The sequence below is a fragment of the Terrapene carolina genome, unplaced genomic scaffold, assembly GCF_002925995.2.
Source record: "Terrapene carolina triunguis isolate 2854851 unplaced genomic scaffold, T_m_triunguis-2.0 Scaffold836, whole genome shotgun sequence".
Taxonomy (NCBI): Eukaryota; Metazoa; Chordata; order Testudines; family Emydidae; genus Terrapene; species Terrapene triunguis.
The window spans coordinates 3,684,354-3,697,548 of record NW_020665187.1 but is presented as its reverse complement, the minus strand read 5'-3'; positions in this window follow the sequence as shown (position 1 = coordinate 3,697,548).

Genomic DNA, 13,195 nt, shown 5'->3' with positions numbered 1-13,195 from the left:
CAAACATATAATATGAGTCAGTCCTTTGCCTGAGTTCTTTTCTACACAGCTTCCTATACTACCCTCATCACTGCAGTATCTAAGCACCCACCATTAGTACATTAAGTGGTATGGCCTAGTGGCTGGAGACATAGACTAGATCTTAGGAGCCCTGGGTTCTGTTCCTGGCTCTACTGCCGGGTGAGTCACTTCCCCTTCCTGTGCCTTAGTTTCCCTGTGTGTAAAATGAGTGTAATGATGCTGACCTCCCTTGTAAAGCACTTTCAGTACTACTAATAATGGGAAACTGAGGCACAGAGAAGTAAAGTGACTTGCCCACAGTAGTGCAGCGGCAGAGCTAGGAAAGAAGTTAGGTATCTTGAGTTCCTCCTCTGTCGCTGTAATCCTTAAAATTCTGCTGCTGCTTCAATGGTTTTTGAAAGCTTTCAGTAACACAGAAGATGGCCTGTGGGAATGGACAGTTGGAACACTGTCACTTTAGTTTATCTTTCCCATGTGTTTTACTGAGTGGGGCAGAATAGCCTATGTTCTCAGATTATAAATTATTTGGAGCAGGACACTTTGCTGTGTCTGTATAGTGCCTAGCAGATCAGGATTGGGGACCCACCCCAGAGCATGACCATAATATCCTTATTCAATAACAATATTCATAGAATCATAGAATATCAGGGTTGGAAGAGACCTCATAAGGTCATCTAGTCCAATCCCCTGCTCAAAGCAGGACCTAATCCCAACTAAATCATCCCAGCCAGGGCTTTGTCAAGCCTGACCTTGAAAACCTCTAAGGAAGGAGATTCTACCACCTCCCTAGGGAACCCATTCCAGTGCTTCACCACCCTCCTGGTGAAAAAGTTTTTCCTAATATCCAACCTAAACCTCCCGCACTGCAACTTGAGACCATTACTCCTTGTTCTGTCATCTGGTACCACTGAGAACAGCCGAGCTCCATCCTCTTTGGAACCCCCTTTCAGGTAGTTGAAAGCAGCTATCAAATCCCCCCTCACTCTTCTCTTCTGCAGACTAAATATTCAGGCGTCACATCGCGGTTGATGTTGGGAGAGATTTCTGGGAAAACTCTTTCCTTATTTGATTGATCCTGCTCTTTTTTTCTTTTCCCTGAAAGCTTTTGATGTTGTGTCAGCGAGAGAAGTGCTTCCATTGCCACAGATGGCCAAGCTGGAATATCAATTACGTCTTCTCTAATGGTTTCTTTGCTTTCTTCTCTGCCTGTTGATTGCTGAAGTTATCCCTGTGAACAAGCAAGTCAGGCTGTTGTTCAAGTCAGTTTCATGTGTCCACATAGGTATATTGTTTAATTTAAGGTTATACGTCATGTTGTCCATTCTGTTAGAAAAGGCCCAGTAGATCTGCTAGCGTAACTGGCCTCCTGGGCAAAAGGAGAAGTTTGATGAAGCAAAGCTGTGCATACCAGCTGGCTGTTCAGGCAACTCGGGCCTTGCAAGGCAGGTTGGAAAAGGTCATTCCAACAGGGAACAGCAGTCAGCCATTGTGCTCCACTGAGCCTGCCGCAGCATGGTAACTGAACTGTGCAACAAGGATATCCAAAGATTATAGCAGCTGTCTGGCAGCTTTATACTAGACAGACAAGCTACGGTGCAGCAGTGAGCATCCAAAGGCGTTGCAACACGGTGCCTGAGAGAGAAGCCTTATTTTTAATTTGATTAGAGATAATGGTTGAGACTCAGCATTTTTCTGCATCTAGTGCAGGGTGTTGCAAATGACTGGATAGAATGGGCAATGTTTTCAAAACCGAGTGTCTGAAATTAGGCTCCTAAATTCATACGCGGGCACCTAGATAAAAACGGCCTGATTTTCAGAGGTGTGGAGCATCGGCAAACTCCATGGACTTCGGCTGGATTTGTGGGTGCTGAGAACTTTTGAAAATCAGGCTGCTTGTATTTAGATGCCCAACTATGAATTCAGAAGCCTAACTTAGGCACTCCTGGGTGAAAAATTTTGGCTAGCGTCTTATGAAACCAACATAAAGTTGCTTAAAGAGTTAATAGGATCAGCTGCACTCTGGTATTTTCCAAAGGTTTAGGCAAGTTTAATATTCCGTTTTATGGAGACTTCTGCATCAAACGTTTATTTTAGGGAATCAGAAGGATGACAAACTTGTGAAAGCAGCAGGCACTGAGCCAAAAAGCAAGAAAAATCCATTCTGTTTGGATAATAGCAAATTCCCTGGCTGACTGCTATTCAAAGACCGACGTACTTAGCTCTAAGAATCAAGGCTTCGAGTCCTGGACGCCCGCTGAGGGAGTCTGAATTCTCCGCCATACAGCCTGAGAGAGAATTACACAAACTGAAGATATCCAAGGGAGATCAAGGGAGGATGACAAAAACTGTTTGCATCTGTCAGGAAGTGGAGGCAGGATAATAGATTTCTGAATAGGTTGTGTTGTTGCAAAGGTTATAATATTGCAGCTTTATTAGATTGCTAAATTCCTCAATATAATAACCAGTCATAACCTATTCAAAAGTCTGCTCAGGAGAGAGTGCATCCACTTTTAGGGCTATGTTTTTTTTTAATGGCCTCTAAGTTTGATGCATGCGGTCACTTAATATTATTTATTGTTTGTATTAGAGTAGCACCTGGAAGCCCTGAGATCAGAATCCTATTATACGAAGCACTATACATCCACATAGCAAGAGACTATCCTTTTCCTGAAGAACTTAGACAAGACAGACAAAGGGTGGGAGGAGAAACAGGGGGTGACTTCCCCAACATCACACAGCAGGTCATCAGCCGAGTTCGGAACAGAGTCCACATCTCCTGGCTCCCAGTCCAGTGCACTGTCCAATGGACCACCTTGACTCTCTAATCCACCCTCCTCCTCCAAGAGTGTGACCCTTTTTTTTGGCAAATTATGGCCACACCCTTCAGTCATGGAAGTGGGCCCTAATCCTGCCCTATTCTGTGGTTGCTTCCCTTAACTAATATCACCTCCATCTTAATCTGGGCTAAGCCAGATACCTGTCTCAACAAGACACGAGGGTAGCATGGGTGGGACATTGTCAAGGTTAGATGAGGGACAGAGAACTGCATAGTGACAAGTGACAATAGAACATTGTGAAATGCTGGGACAAGAGACCCTTCAAGGGGGATGAAAAAATGCCCATTGCTGCAGAGTCCCATCTATACCTTCCAGAGTTTGCAGTTGAATCTATGCCACCTTATGTCCAATAGTAGCCAAGGCGGCTGCTAAGTCTTTAAAGAAACATCAGTGTGGATCTCTGATCCTGGTACGTTGCTAAGAGTAAATCACTAGCCAGTGTCTTCTCTGTATCAGACACCCAGTACTACATTCTAAGGTGACTGGGAACCTAGAACTTAGATTTCCAGATCTAAAACCAGACTGACAGTGACCAAGGAATCTAATGTACTTATCTGGCCTCCATTACTGTAGTATCTGAGCATCTCACAATCTTTAATGTATTTATCCTCACACGCTGCTTGCATCCAGTTTCGATTCAGTCCTCTTTTATTAGCTTCCTATTGATAAAGAGGATGATTTATTGAGTTCCTCTCAGATCTGGGAAAGTCTGAGGTCACTCAGGAGAAAGTCCCTGTTTAGACCAGCTTTATTGTATCTGGAATAATGCATAAACATTTCCCTTCATCAGCCAGGATTCTTTCTGAGAATTGCCTATTGTACCTACAGGCACTTTGTGAAAGCGATTGCATTGCTTTTTAAAAGCTCTAGCTCATAGGGAAGTATTTATAGTAGGAGAGGGAAATTGTTCCAAACGGCAGCCCTCTTTCATTCCAAATTTTATGCAACTGAGCATCACCACAACGTGTTTTTCATTTTAAAGTCAGGATTAAAATCTTACATTAAAATAATTATTTCCAGGTCTTACTAATGATTAGAACTGATTGGAAAATGTTTCCCCTCCCGCTTCCCTTGAAAATTTTGATTCAAAGCAAAAAAATGTGTCGTCAGAACTTTTGGCAGAAAATTATGACTTTTTGTTGAAACCAACCCAACCCCCCAAATGTTTCAAAATGGCCATCTGAATGCATCTGAAGAAGTGGGTTTTTTACCCATGAAAGCTTATGCCCAAATAAATCTGTTAGTCTTTAAGGTGCCACCGGACTCCTCATTGTTTTTGTGGTTACAGACTAACACGGCTATCCCCTGATACTTGTCAAAATGGCCAGTGTCCCAATGAAAAACTGAATTTTTTTGAGGAAAGCAGACACTTTATGCAAAACTGTTTGTTTAGTTGAAAACCCAATTTCCCATCAGAAAAAATCGATGGAAAATTTTCAATCAGCCCTAGTAATCTCGCCTTAATTTATTGTTAAATTATTTTAACCATCTTATTGTAACTGTTCAGCATTTATGATGCTAGAACTTTTTGCCCGGCGTGAATAATGAGTGTAAAGGGGCCTGTTTCCCTTTCTGTTTATAAGAGAGCTGATCCAATATCAGAATTTCTGTCTCATGGGAAATTCTGGTATTTCAAAATTTGTTTTCATCCCAAACCAGGGCAAAAAGTCATAATATTAGAATTTTTCATACAATGAATAGCTTAATTTAGCTGCCTAGAGGGGATTTGTGTTCTTTTGGAAATCTAGCTCCAATTGTGGGGCCCTACGTGATTACGTTTAGGCTCCTAAATTTGAAAAAGTTGGGGTGTGGTATATTTGAAAACTTTGCTGGAATTGTAGGCTGTCACTTTAATGTGTAAGGGCTTTCCTGATCCTGCTTGCATGTTGAGGGGCTCTGCAGGGAAGCAAGTATGCATCAGTCAGTTCTGCAGAGTCTAGCTAGAGTAAGGTGTGTTGAGTTGTGTCTCTCTCTTGTGGGGAGCAGCCTGCCTGGTCTATGTTTGTGTGTTCTTGTGTGTTATCAGTCTGAATTCTAAGGAAGAAAGTCGTGTTATGTTGCAACCTTCCAACAAGAATATTTCATATTTTTATCTAACTTCTTTGTGTGTATGCTGTGAAACATAACAGTTGACCGTAATACTTTATCTCTCTTTATTACTTCTTGCAGATTGCCTCCTCCGTTTCTTCAGTTGTTTGCTTTTGAGGTTTTACTGTTAAATAATAAAAAGGCGGCCGGGTTCTGAGACTGAATCGCGACCTGATTTTAATTGATTAGACCTTGGTGTCGTTTTCATGTACCAGGTCATTTTACACCAAGTGTCACATTTCCTTTAAAGCTGGGCAGTTAATCTTGGTCCTGAGTAGGAGTAATTCAGCCCATTACAAGAAGTGAATTTGCAGCATATAACTAATTAGCCACGCTTAAAAAAAAAAAGTAATTTATCACTTGTGAGAGACAGGTGATGAGCACCGTATAAATAAGTGATTGGATTATCCCTATGTATGCCAGGTTCATATTCCACTGGGGTTCTGTGGAAGTAATTGCATCACCAGCACAGGGCATGCTGGGAAATTCAGTCTAGTAGGAACCATCATTCTGACTTCAGGAAATCTGAAAAGACAGGATGGATTTGAAATAGAGATGGTTGAAACTCAGAATTTCGGTTCCATGGGAAATTCTGACATTTAGAAATTTTTCCTTTTTGTCCTGAATCAAAAAAATTGAAATTTCAAATTTTCCCTTTGAAATGTCATTTTGGAAGTATTGAAACAACCTTCTTGGAACATTTCATTTAGATAAAGGGCGAAGTGTTTCATTTTGACTTTATCAATTCAATCTCATATCATATACAATAAATGAAATATTATATGTAATATGATGTACAAAATGAAATACTTTGACTGTATGTGACAGCATGGTCGCTGTAGTACCCTAGTCACTTAGGTAGTTGCTAACAGAGATGATTGCGGACAATTAACCTGTTATGTGGAGATTGTTGAAACTTGGGGGGCAATGATTGGGCTCATGGGTAATTAGCTCAATAAGGGAAGCTATATAATTGGCAGGAACAGGAAGTGGAGAGTAGAGAAAGAGCTAGATGTGGTAGAGGAAGTTGGGTGGAAGGCTTCTCTTGCTGAGAATCTAAAGATTAAAGATCCACACGGGGAAAAGAAATGTTGTGAGGGCGACAACCCAGAGGGGCCAGGCAGCCTGGCACACCGGTTAGTGGAGACACTGTATCAAAATGAACCACTTCAACCTTATTGAAACAGAACGGTTTGATCATTTTTTCTTGAAAATGTTGACGAAATCGAGATGTTCATGCAAAACATTTTGATTTTCGTCAGATCAGCACTTTCCGACAGAAAACTATTCTATCCGAATTTTTTTTGACCACCTCTAGCTTTAAATGTATCTGTGCTGAATGTGCCTCTTACCCTTGGCATGCTGGGGCCTTTAACGCTTATTCCTGAACTTTCTGCTGTGTGCAGTAGTGGATAGTACCATTTATGGCTCCCTGGTTTTTAGAACAGATCTGTGCCTCCAGGATAATTAGAGCAGCCTGGGGGTTGCTCTAATCTATACCAGTTCAGGATGGGTGGAGTGCTATATGCTCTGGCCACGCCCCCAACATCTTCCTCCCTGCATGCTACGCAAGTTCTTTGGTAGGTCCACAAGTTTGCGGCTTTATTTTTCAGTCTTACGTTTGATTGAAAACTTTCAATCAAGACTAGCCCTTAGCCCAGACGCCTTTTTACAGGCTGACCCTACGCAAAAGCTCATGTCATGGGAACAAAGTTCAAGAAGCCTATTTATCAAAGAGCTTTTAAACTAAATGGAAAGAAAAACTCTCTTGAATTTTGTAGTGGCGATGGCCCTGCTTGATCTGAAGGATATAGCATCCATGTAAATGCCAGCTGGGATGGACCCATTCCACAGATCTCTCTGATTCAGGTGCAATATCTTTTAAAAACTGCATAGAACCTTTCTGCCTGTGATGCGTATTTTCAGAAGCCAGTAGAATCAACCCCCACTTGCTGTTTGCTATGTGCCGCGCTGTCCCATTTGTCAGCAGAGCTGAGAGTCATATGCCTCTTAGGGGTTACCAGGTGGACTAACTAGAGTGGTATTTAAGTGACCATTGTTTTCCCCGCCCTTTGGCTCAAAGACTAGGATTGAAGTATTTCAGGGCTAATCAAGTTTTAAGTTGGCTTATTTTTCTTTCTTAATCAAAAGCTATTGCTGTAAAGTTTCTCTCTATCCCTGTGGCTCGAATGGAGCATGCAGCAAACTAGGGGCTGAATTCAGCGATATCTGTGGTGAATTTGGTCCTAGGTCTGATCTGGACACTGGATTAAATAAGAACGGTATTGACTAACTTCGCAGCCTTGTGGCCGACTTGAAAACCACCATGACATCGGAGAAACTGCAGGTAATAGATGTTTGGGCGGCTGGTAAAAAGAATGGGGATTTTAAAAAGAATACTGATAATAATAAAATATAAAAAACCAGTGGCAAACCTCATTATCACTTTCGGAAGTGAAATGCGCTAGCTTCTCACCAGGAGCGGGGAAGAAAGAGAGAGGTGTTGCATTGGAAGCAAAATGTCTGAGAACATTTCAAAGGGATATAGACAGGAGTGGGTGTTAGGAGACTAGAAGAAGGAAAGGGCGCTGCAGTTTAGTACAGCAAAGGGGATGTTGAAGGAATAAGGACCAATGAAAGTATGCAGTTAGTTCATGCGGCTAAAATCCTGAATATGACTATCCTGAATAGAGGATGTACTAGATAGATGTGTGTCTGACAGCTGCTACAAAGCAGAGGCTCGCTGAGAATAATAAAGGGGGTACATTTATATGGGGGTTCTGACATTTCCAGGACCCAGTCTCTGATTCAGATCAGGGTTATGCACCTTCATAACTCTCATATGATAGGATTCAGTGTCCACAAACTTCTGTTGCAGTTGAGAGGCTTTGTCACCTAGAAAAGGTGTAGAGTCCTGGCCAAACTTCCCCCTTTAGGGCATGCTGAGTAGGAGACTATGGAAAGAACTGTGTAGGTTTCCTGCCATGCCCTGGGATTTCTCCGGGGAAGCAGATGATTAGGCCCTTTGTTACTGCTGGAGAAATGTTACATGTGCCTCAGCTTTCCTCTGCTGCCCCGTGGGAATTCAGAACTCCTGTTCTCGCTTCTGTAATGTGCTGCCACCACTTCTCAGAGCGGGTCGGGGGCTACAAAAACACTCCCCTGCTCATGACGGTTATTCCTGCGCTGTAGGTAACTTTCTCCCCTCTAGCTATGACTCTACCCTTCAAGATTGTCCTTGACTGATCAGGAATTTCGTATTTCGGCAATAGCCGCCTGTTAGGGCTGGTAACTTCTCCAAAGGGGATTTACCTCCCAGTGGTTTGAGCTCTTGGAATTTTTCTCTTTATAGGGATTTAGACTCATAGACTCATAGACTTTAAGGTCAGAAGGGACCATTATGGTCATCTAGTCTGACCTCCCGCATGATGCAGGCCACAAAAGCTGACCCACCCAATATCCCTTATCTCAGCTGTTGAAGTCTCCAGATCGTGATTTAAAGACTTCAAGTCGCAGAGAATCCTCCAGCTTGCAACCCCTGCCCTATGCTGCGGAGGAAGGCAAAAAACCTTCAGGGCCTCTGCCAATTTACCCTGGAGGAAAATTCCTTCCCGACTCCAAATATGGCGATCAGTAGAACCCCGAGCATACAGGCAAGATTCTCCAGCCGGACCCACATTTTACCAGCGATGGCACGTTATTGCCTAATTGACTAAAATCACGTTATCCCATCAAACCATCCCCTCCATAAACTTATCTAGCCTAATCTTGAAGCCAGAGAGGTCTTTCGCCCCCACCGTTTCCCTCGGAAGGCTGTTCCAGAATTTCACCCCTCTGATGGTTAGAAACCTTCGTCTAATTACAAGCCTAAACTTCCCCACGGCCAGTTTATATCCATTCGTTCTCGTGTCCACATTAGTACTGAGCTGAAATAATTCCTCTCCCTCCCTGGTATTTAGGCTCCTTAACTGCCATAGAAATCGGTTACCGATCTGGGCCGAAGTGCTGGTGAAAGGAGCCAGGAGTCATTCAGGAGTGACAGCCCTGCTGGATGAAATGTATCTGCTTATCCAACTGGGTGCTTATATTCTCCCAGTCACAAGGGCTTTTCAGGGCTAGGGCCCCTCTCAGGAGTCTAAACTGTGCCCATTGGAATCAGCTGAGAAGCTCCCGTTGACTTCAGTGGTGCAGTAGGATCAGACCCTAAAAGGAGCAAGGAGGAGATAGAGCCGAGTGCCATCTGATGGAGCTGGTTGGGCTGCAGAGTGGAGCAGAAGATGGCCCATGTTATGCGGTGGGGATGGTGTGCACAACAGCTGGTCTCCCCCTTACTCAAGTCTGGGCCTTAATGGTAGAATCTGGCCCAAAGTTTGGAACAGGATCAGGTTGTTTATACTGCAGCCATCCCCGGGGTATAAGCATTAGGGGGCCTCAAAATGACAGCTCCTGACTCGCTTCCTGCTAAGCTCAAGCCTGGGTTTCCCGTTTGATCTGTTCCTCATGTACTAGATCTTAAAACAATAATCGCAGAGACCTAGCGCCTGATCTACAGTGTCGGAGAAATCCAAGCCGCGCCTTGTGAACAGACACTCTGCTGTATTGCTCGTGGGAAGTTCTCACTGCGTCTCGAAGAATCCCTGGAGAGTTTATATTTTTATCACGGTTCTGTTTTCTCAACTACGACTCATCATTCAGTAGGGTGGAAAAGAAATGACAAAATTGCAGCCAAAGCACTTATGCTCTGCAACTTTCTGTCTCGCTCTGCGAGCTGTTGCAGAATTTAAACTCAGGCTGATCGTTTTTGTTACTTAGCCCAGGTCCACGCTAGAAAAGCTTTGTCGGCTTAGCTATACCAGCAAAGCCTGCTAGTGGAGACCTAGCTTAACTCTCCTCTGCCGTGATATCCACAAAAACACCTGACAACAGTGCTGACACCACTGCCTATCATGCTGACCAATAGGGTCTCATTGTTTCCTTGTTCTCTCCCCTCTGTCTGTATCCAACGATCGATCCAGCCGGGGTCGATTTATCGCATCTAGTCTAGACGCGATAAATCGACTGCTAAGCGCTCTCCCATCTACTCCAGTACTCCACCGGGGCGAGAGGCGTAGGCGGAGTCGATGGGAGAGTGTCAGCTGTCGACTTACCGCAGTGAAGACACCGTGGTAAGTAGATCTAAGTACGTTGACTTCAGCTACGTTATTCACGTAGCTGTAAGCTGTTTGAGACAGGGACCATGTTTTTGTTTGGTGTTCGTACAGGACCTAGCACGGTGGGGTCCTGGTTCATGACTGGGGCTCATAGGTGCTACAGTAATACAGATATTAAACAATAATTCTGGCAAAAAAATTCTTTTGCTTGTGTAGTTTGTACTGGGTCCCTGAACAAAGTAGACTGTATGGACCAAAGCACTTTTATGCTGGTATGACTGCATCTACAGTAGGGCTTTTGCTGGTATAGAAATGCTGCAACCTCCCCCACCCCCCCGAACCGAAAAACCTACCCACCCACAAATCACATCCCTATAGACATTACTTTGCCAGCAAAAATTTCTAGTGTAGATCTGGCTTTAGATTCACACCCACTTACCAATGTTTTACACATCACCTCTGAATTTCACACATTTAGTCTACCTCAGTGTAAGGGGGTCCAGACTGATCTAAGTTACACATGGAAGGGGTTGGAAAAAGGTGCGAATTATATCCAGTTAGATTCCCTTTGACTCACCTCTGAGTTGGCCCCAAGTCAATATTTGCCAACAGCTACCAGACTGTAGTATCCTACAATACTACAGTTTCCTCTTAGAACTAAGAAAGTAAATAAATATATTGACCCTGTGGTATCAGGTGGCAAATATTGATTTTTAAATGGCAACCACTGTTGTTTTAACTCCCAGAAATAGTGATTTTTTTTTTCATTAGCAAATATAGGGCAAAGGGTTCGTCGAAGCCACATGATGTTAATGTTAATGCAGATGCAGTGTTATTTTAGCAGCTTAATGGCTGTTGCACCGTATCTGCTTCATTAGTTAAGTTGCACTGGATTCATAAAAGGGTGCAATGCATTGAGGTGTGGTGTGCAGGTCACTGTAGTATTTCCATGATCAGCTGACGTGTAGTGTATGTCATGTGGATTATTTCATCCACTCTATGCTTTTGAAGCTGGCATGTTTTGGTCAGCATGCAATAGACATCCTTGAATATGTGTTTTTGTGGATACAGACTAACACGGTTACCCCCCTGATACTTGAATAGGTGGGTGATGTAACTGAACAGCAAGTCTGGGAATGGGCTACATAAACGTGATATCCACGGTCTTGAGCACAGTCAACCTCTCTCACCTTGCGTCTTTCCAAATGCTAGCTCAGGCAGGGATACAAAGGGCAGGCAATACCACCGAAAGGCCTTCTTTGAAAAACAACCTGTGCTGAAGAGTTTACATTTGCATTACATATAGTTTTTCGGCAGTGGTGCGGGGCTACTGCTTTTATACGCTGCCTTTAAGAGGGGCCAAATAAAACAAATGCTAATCAGGATCTGTATGATGTCTCAGAAATGAAGCCGCTTACTGTCTGAGGTGGTTCCATGCCTGTCTGAAACCTTGCCAGAAGCGATCTGGGTGACGGTTGCTAAGAAGGGACAGACAGAGGCAGAGATAGTTACAGGAGTAATTAGGAAATGGAAAGCCAACAGGTCTTGTAATAATAAGCCGGCTGCTAGGTAACGTGAATTAATTCTGCAGAATAGGACCAATTTGCTTTCTTGCAACAAAGTAGTAACAAGTTTACTCTGAAATTGGAACGTGTGGGGCTACTAAGCCTTAATTCTTGTTCTCCGACTGGAACCACCTCGGGTATTTCAGCTGTTTCCTGTTATTTTTAGTCGCCATAGTTAGGATTCTCCTAGGAATTAATGTTGCTTATTTACAAGTGATGTTGCTTTTTTGAAATAATAATGCAAAAGAGAAACAAACAAACAAACCAACCCCCAACACCACCCATGCTGACAATTCCAATGTAAGGTCTTTTTCTATGGAGTTCTAATTCTCTTTTTAATGAAACTCCAGCACGTTCAAAACATCAACATGACTCGGGTCTGTCGTACATATGCTAAATTTAAGCATAGCATGTTAGCCTCCATTTTTGGCCAGGTTTGAACTGGAGACTGCTTTCTCTAGCAGCAGGGCTGGCTCCAGGGTTTTTGCCGCCCCAAGCGGTGGAGGGGGAAGCCATGATTGGTGGCAGCTCCACTGTGCTGCTTTCTTCTTTGGTGGCAGGTCCTTCCCTCTGAGAGGGACCTGCTGCCAAAGAGCTGCCCCTTCCCCTTGGCCACCCCAAGCAACTGCTTGCTGGGCTGGGGCCAGCCCTGCCCCAGATCCCTAAATGACCCCCCTCAAGGATTGAACTCACAACCCTGGGTTTAGCAGGCTAATGCTCAAACCACTGAGCTATCCCTCCCCCTGCCTCACCACTTCTGTTCAGCTGTTTGCTTTTGGATCCCTCAATCCTCCGCTATTCTCCTTCTTGTTAATACGGTTGCATCCAGAGGCCCTAACCAAGATCTAGGCCCCATTGTGCTAGTCCAGTAAGAGACCATCCCTGCCCCAAAGAGCTTGGGGTCTAAGGAACTGGAACAAGCTCATGGTGAGGATTTTTATTTTTAAAAGTTGACTTGTTCCAGCTGCCTGTCCCCTGTTTGATGTTGCAAATCTGTTCGGGGCACCCCTCACAAGTTGCAGAAGTCTCTAAACTTTGTTCTTTCCAAGGGTCCCAATTATAGAGTGTGTTTTGTAACAAAATCCATGGATGCCCAGTGCGCGGCACCTGCATGTCCAGACTGGGACTGGGAGAATGTGCTACCCTATCCTCTAATAGAGAATGAGATGCAGCAAACATCAGCCAGAATGGCTGGTTCAGAGCTGATTTGTTTGCCGCTACCAGATTTAAAGGGCTAGCCACCCAGAAAGGCATGCAGGAAAAAATTCCAATTCAGGGATAAAAGGGTGGAGGAGTGTGGTGGGAGTGGGTGAAAAAGAAAGGAGCTGCTTCTGTGTATCCCTTCTGAAGCAGATGGAGGTGTTAATTACTTCTCCATTTACAAGGTAGTGCACTATGGATGTTGACATAACATATGCTTTTAAATCAAGCTCAGTGTTTTTGCTTGATTCGAGCCAATTAATATGTATAAGCAACGTTCATTGTAGTTTTCCTGCTTCCATAAAGCAGCATTGCCAACTCTTGCAATTGTATT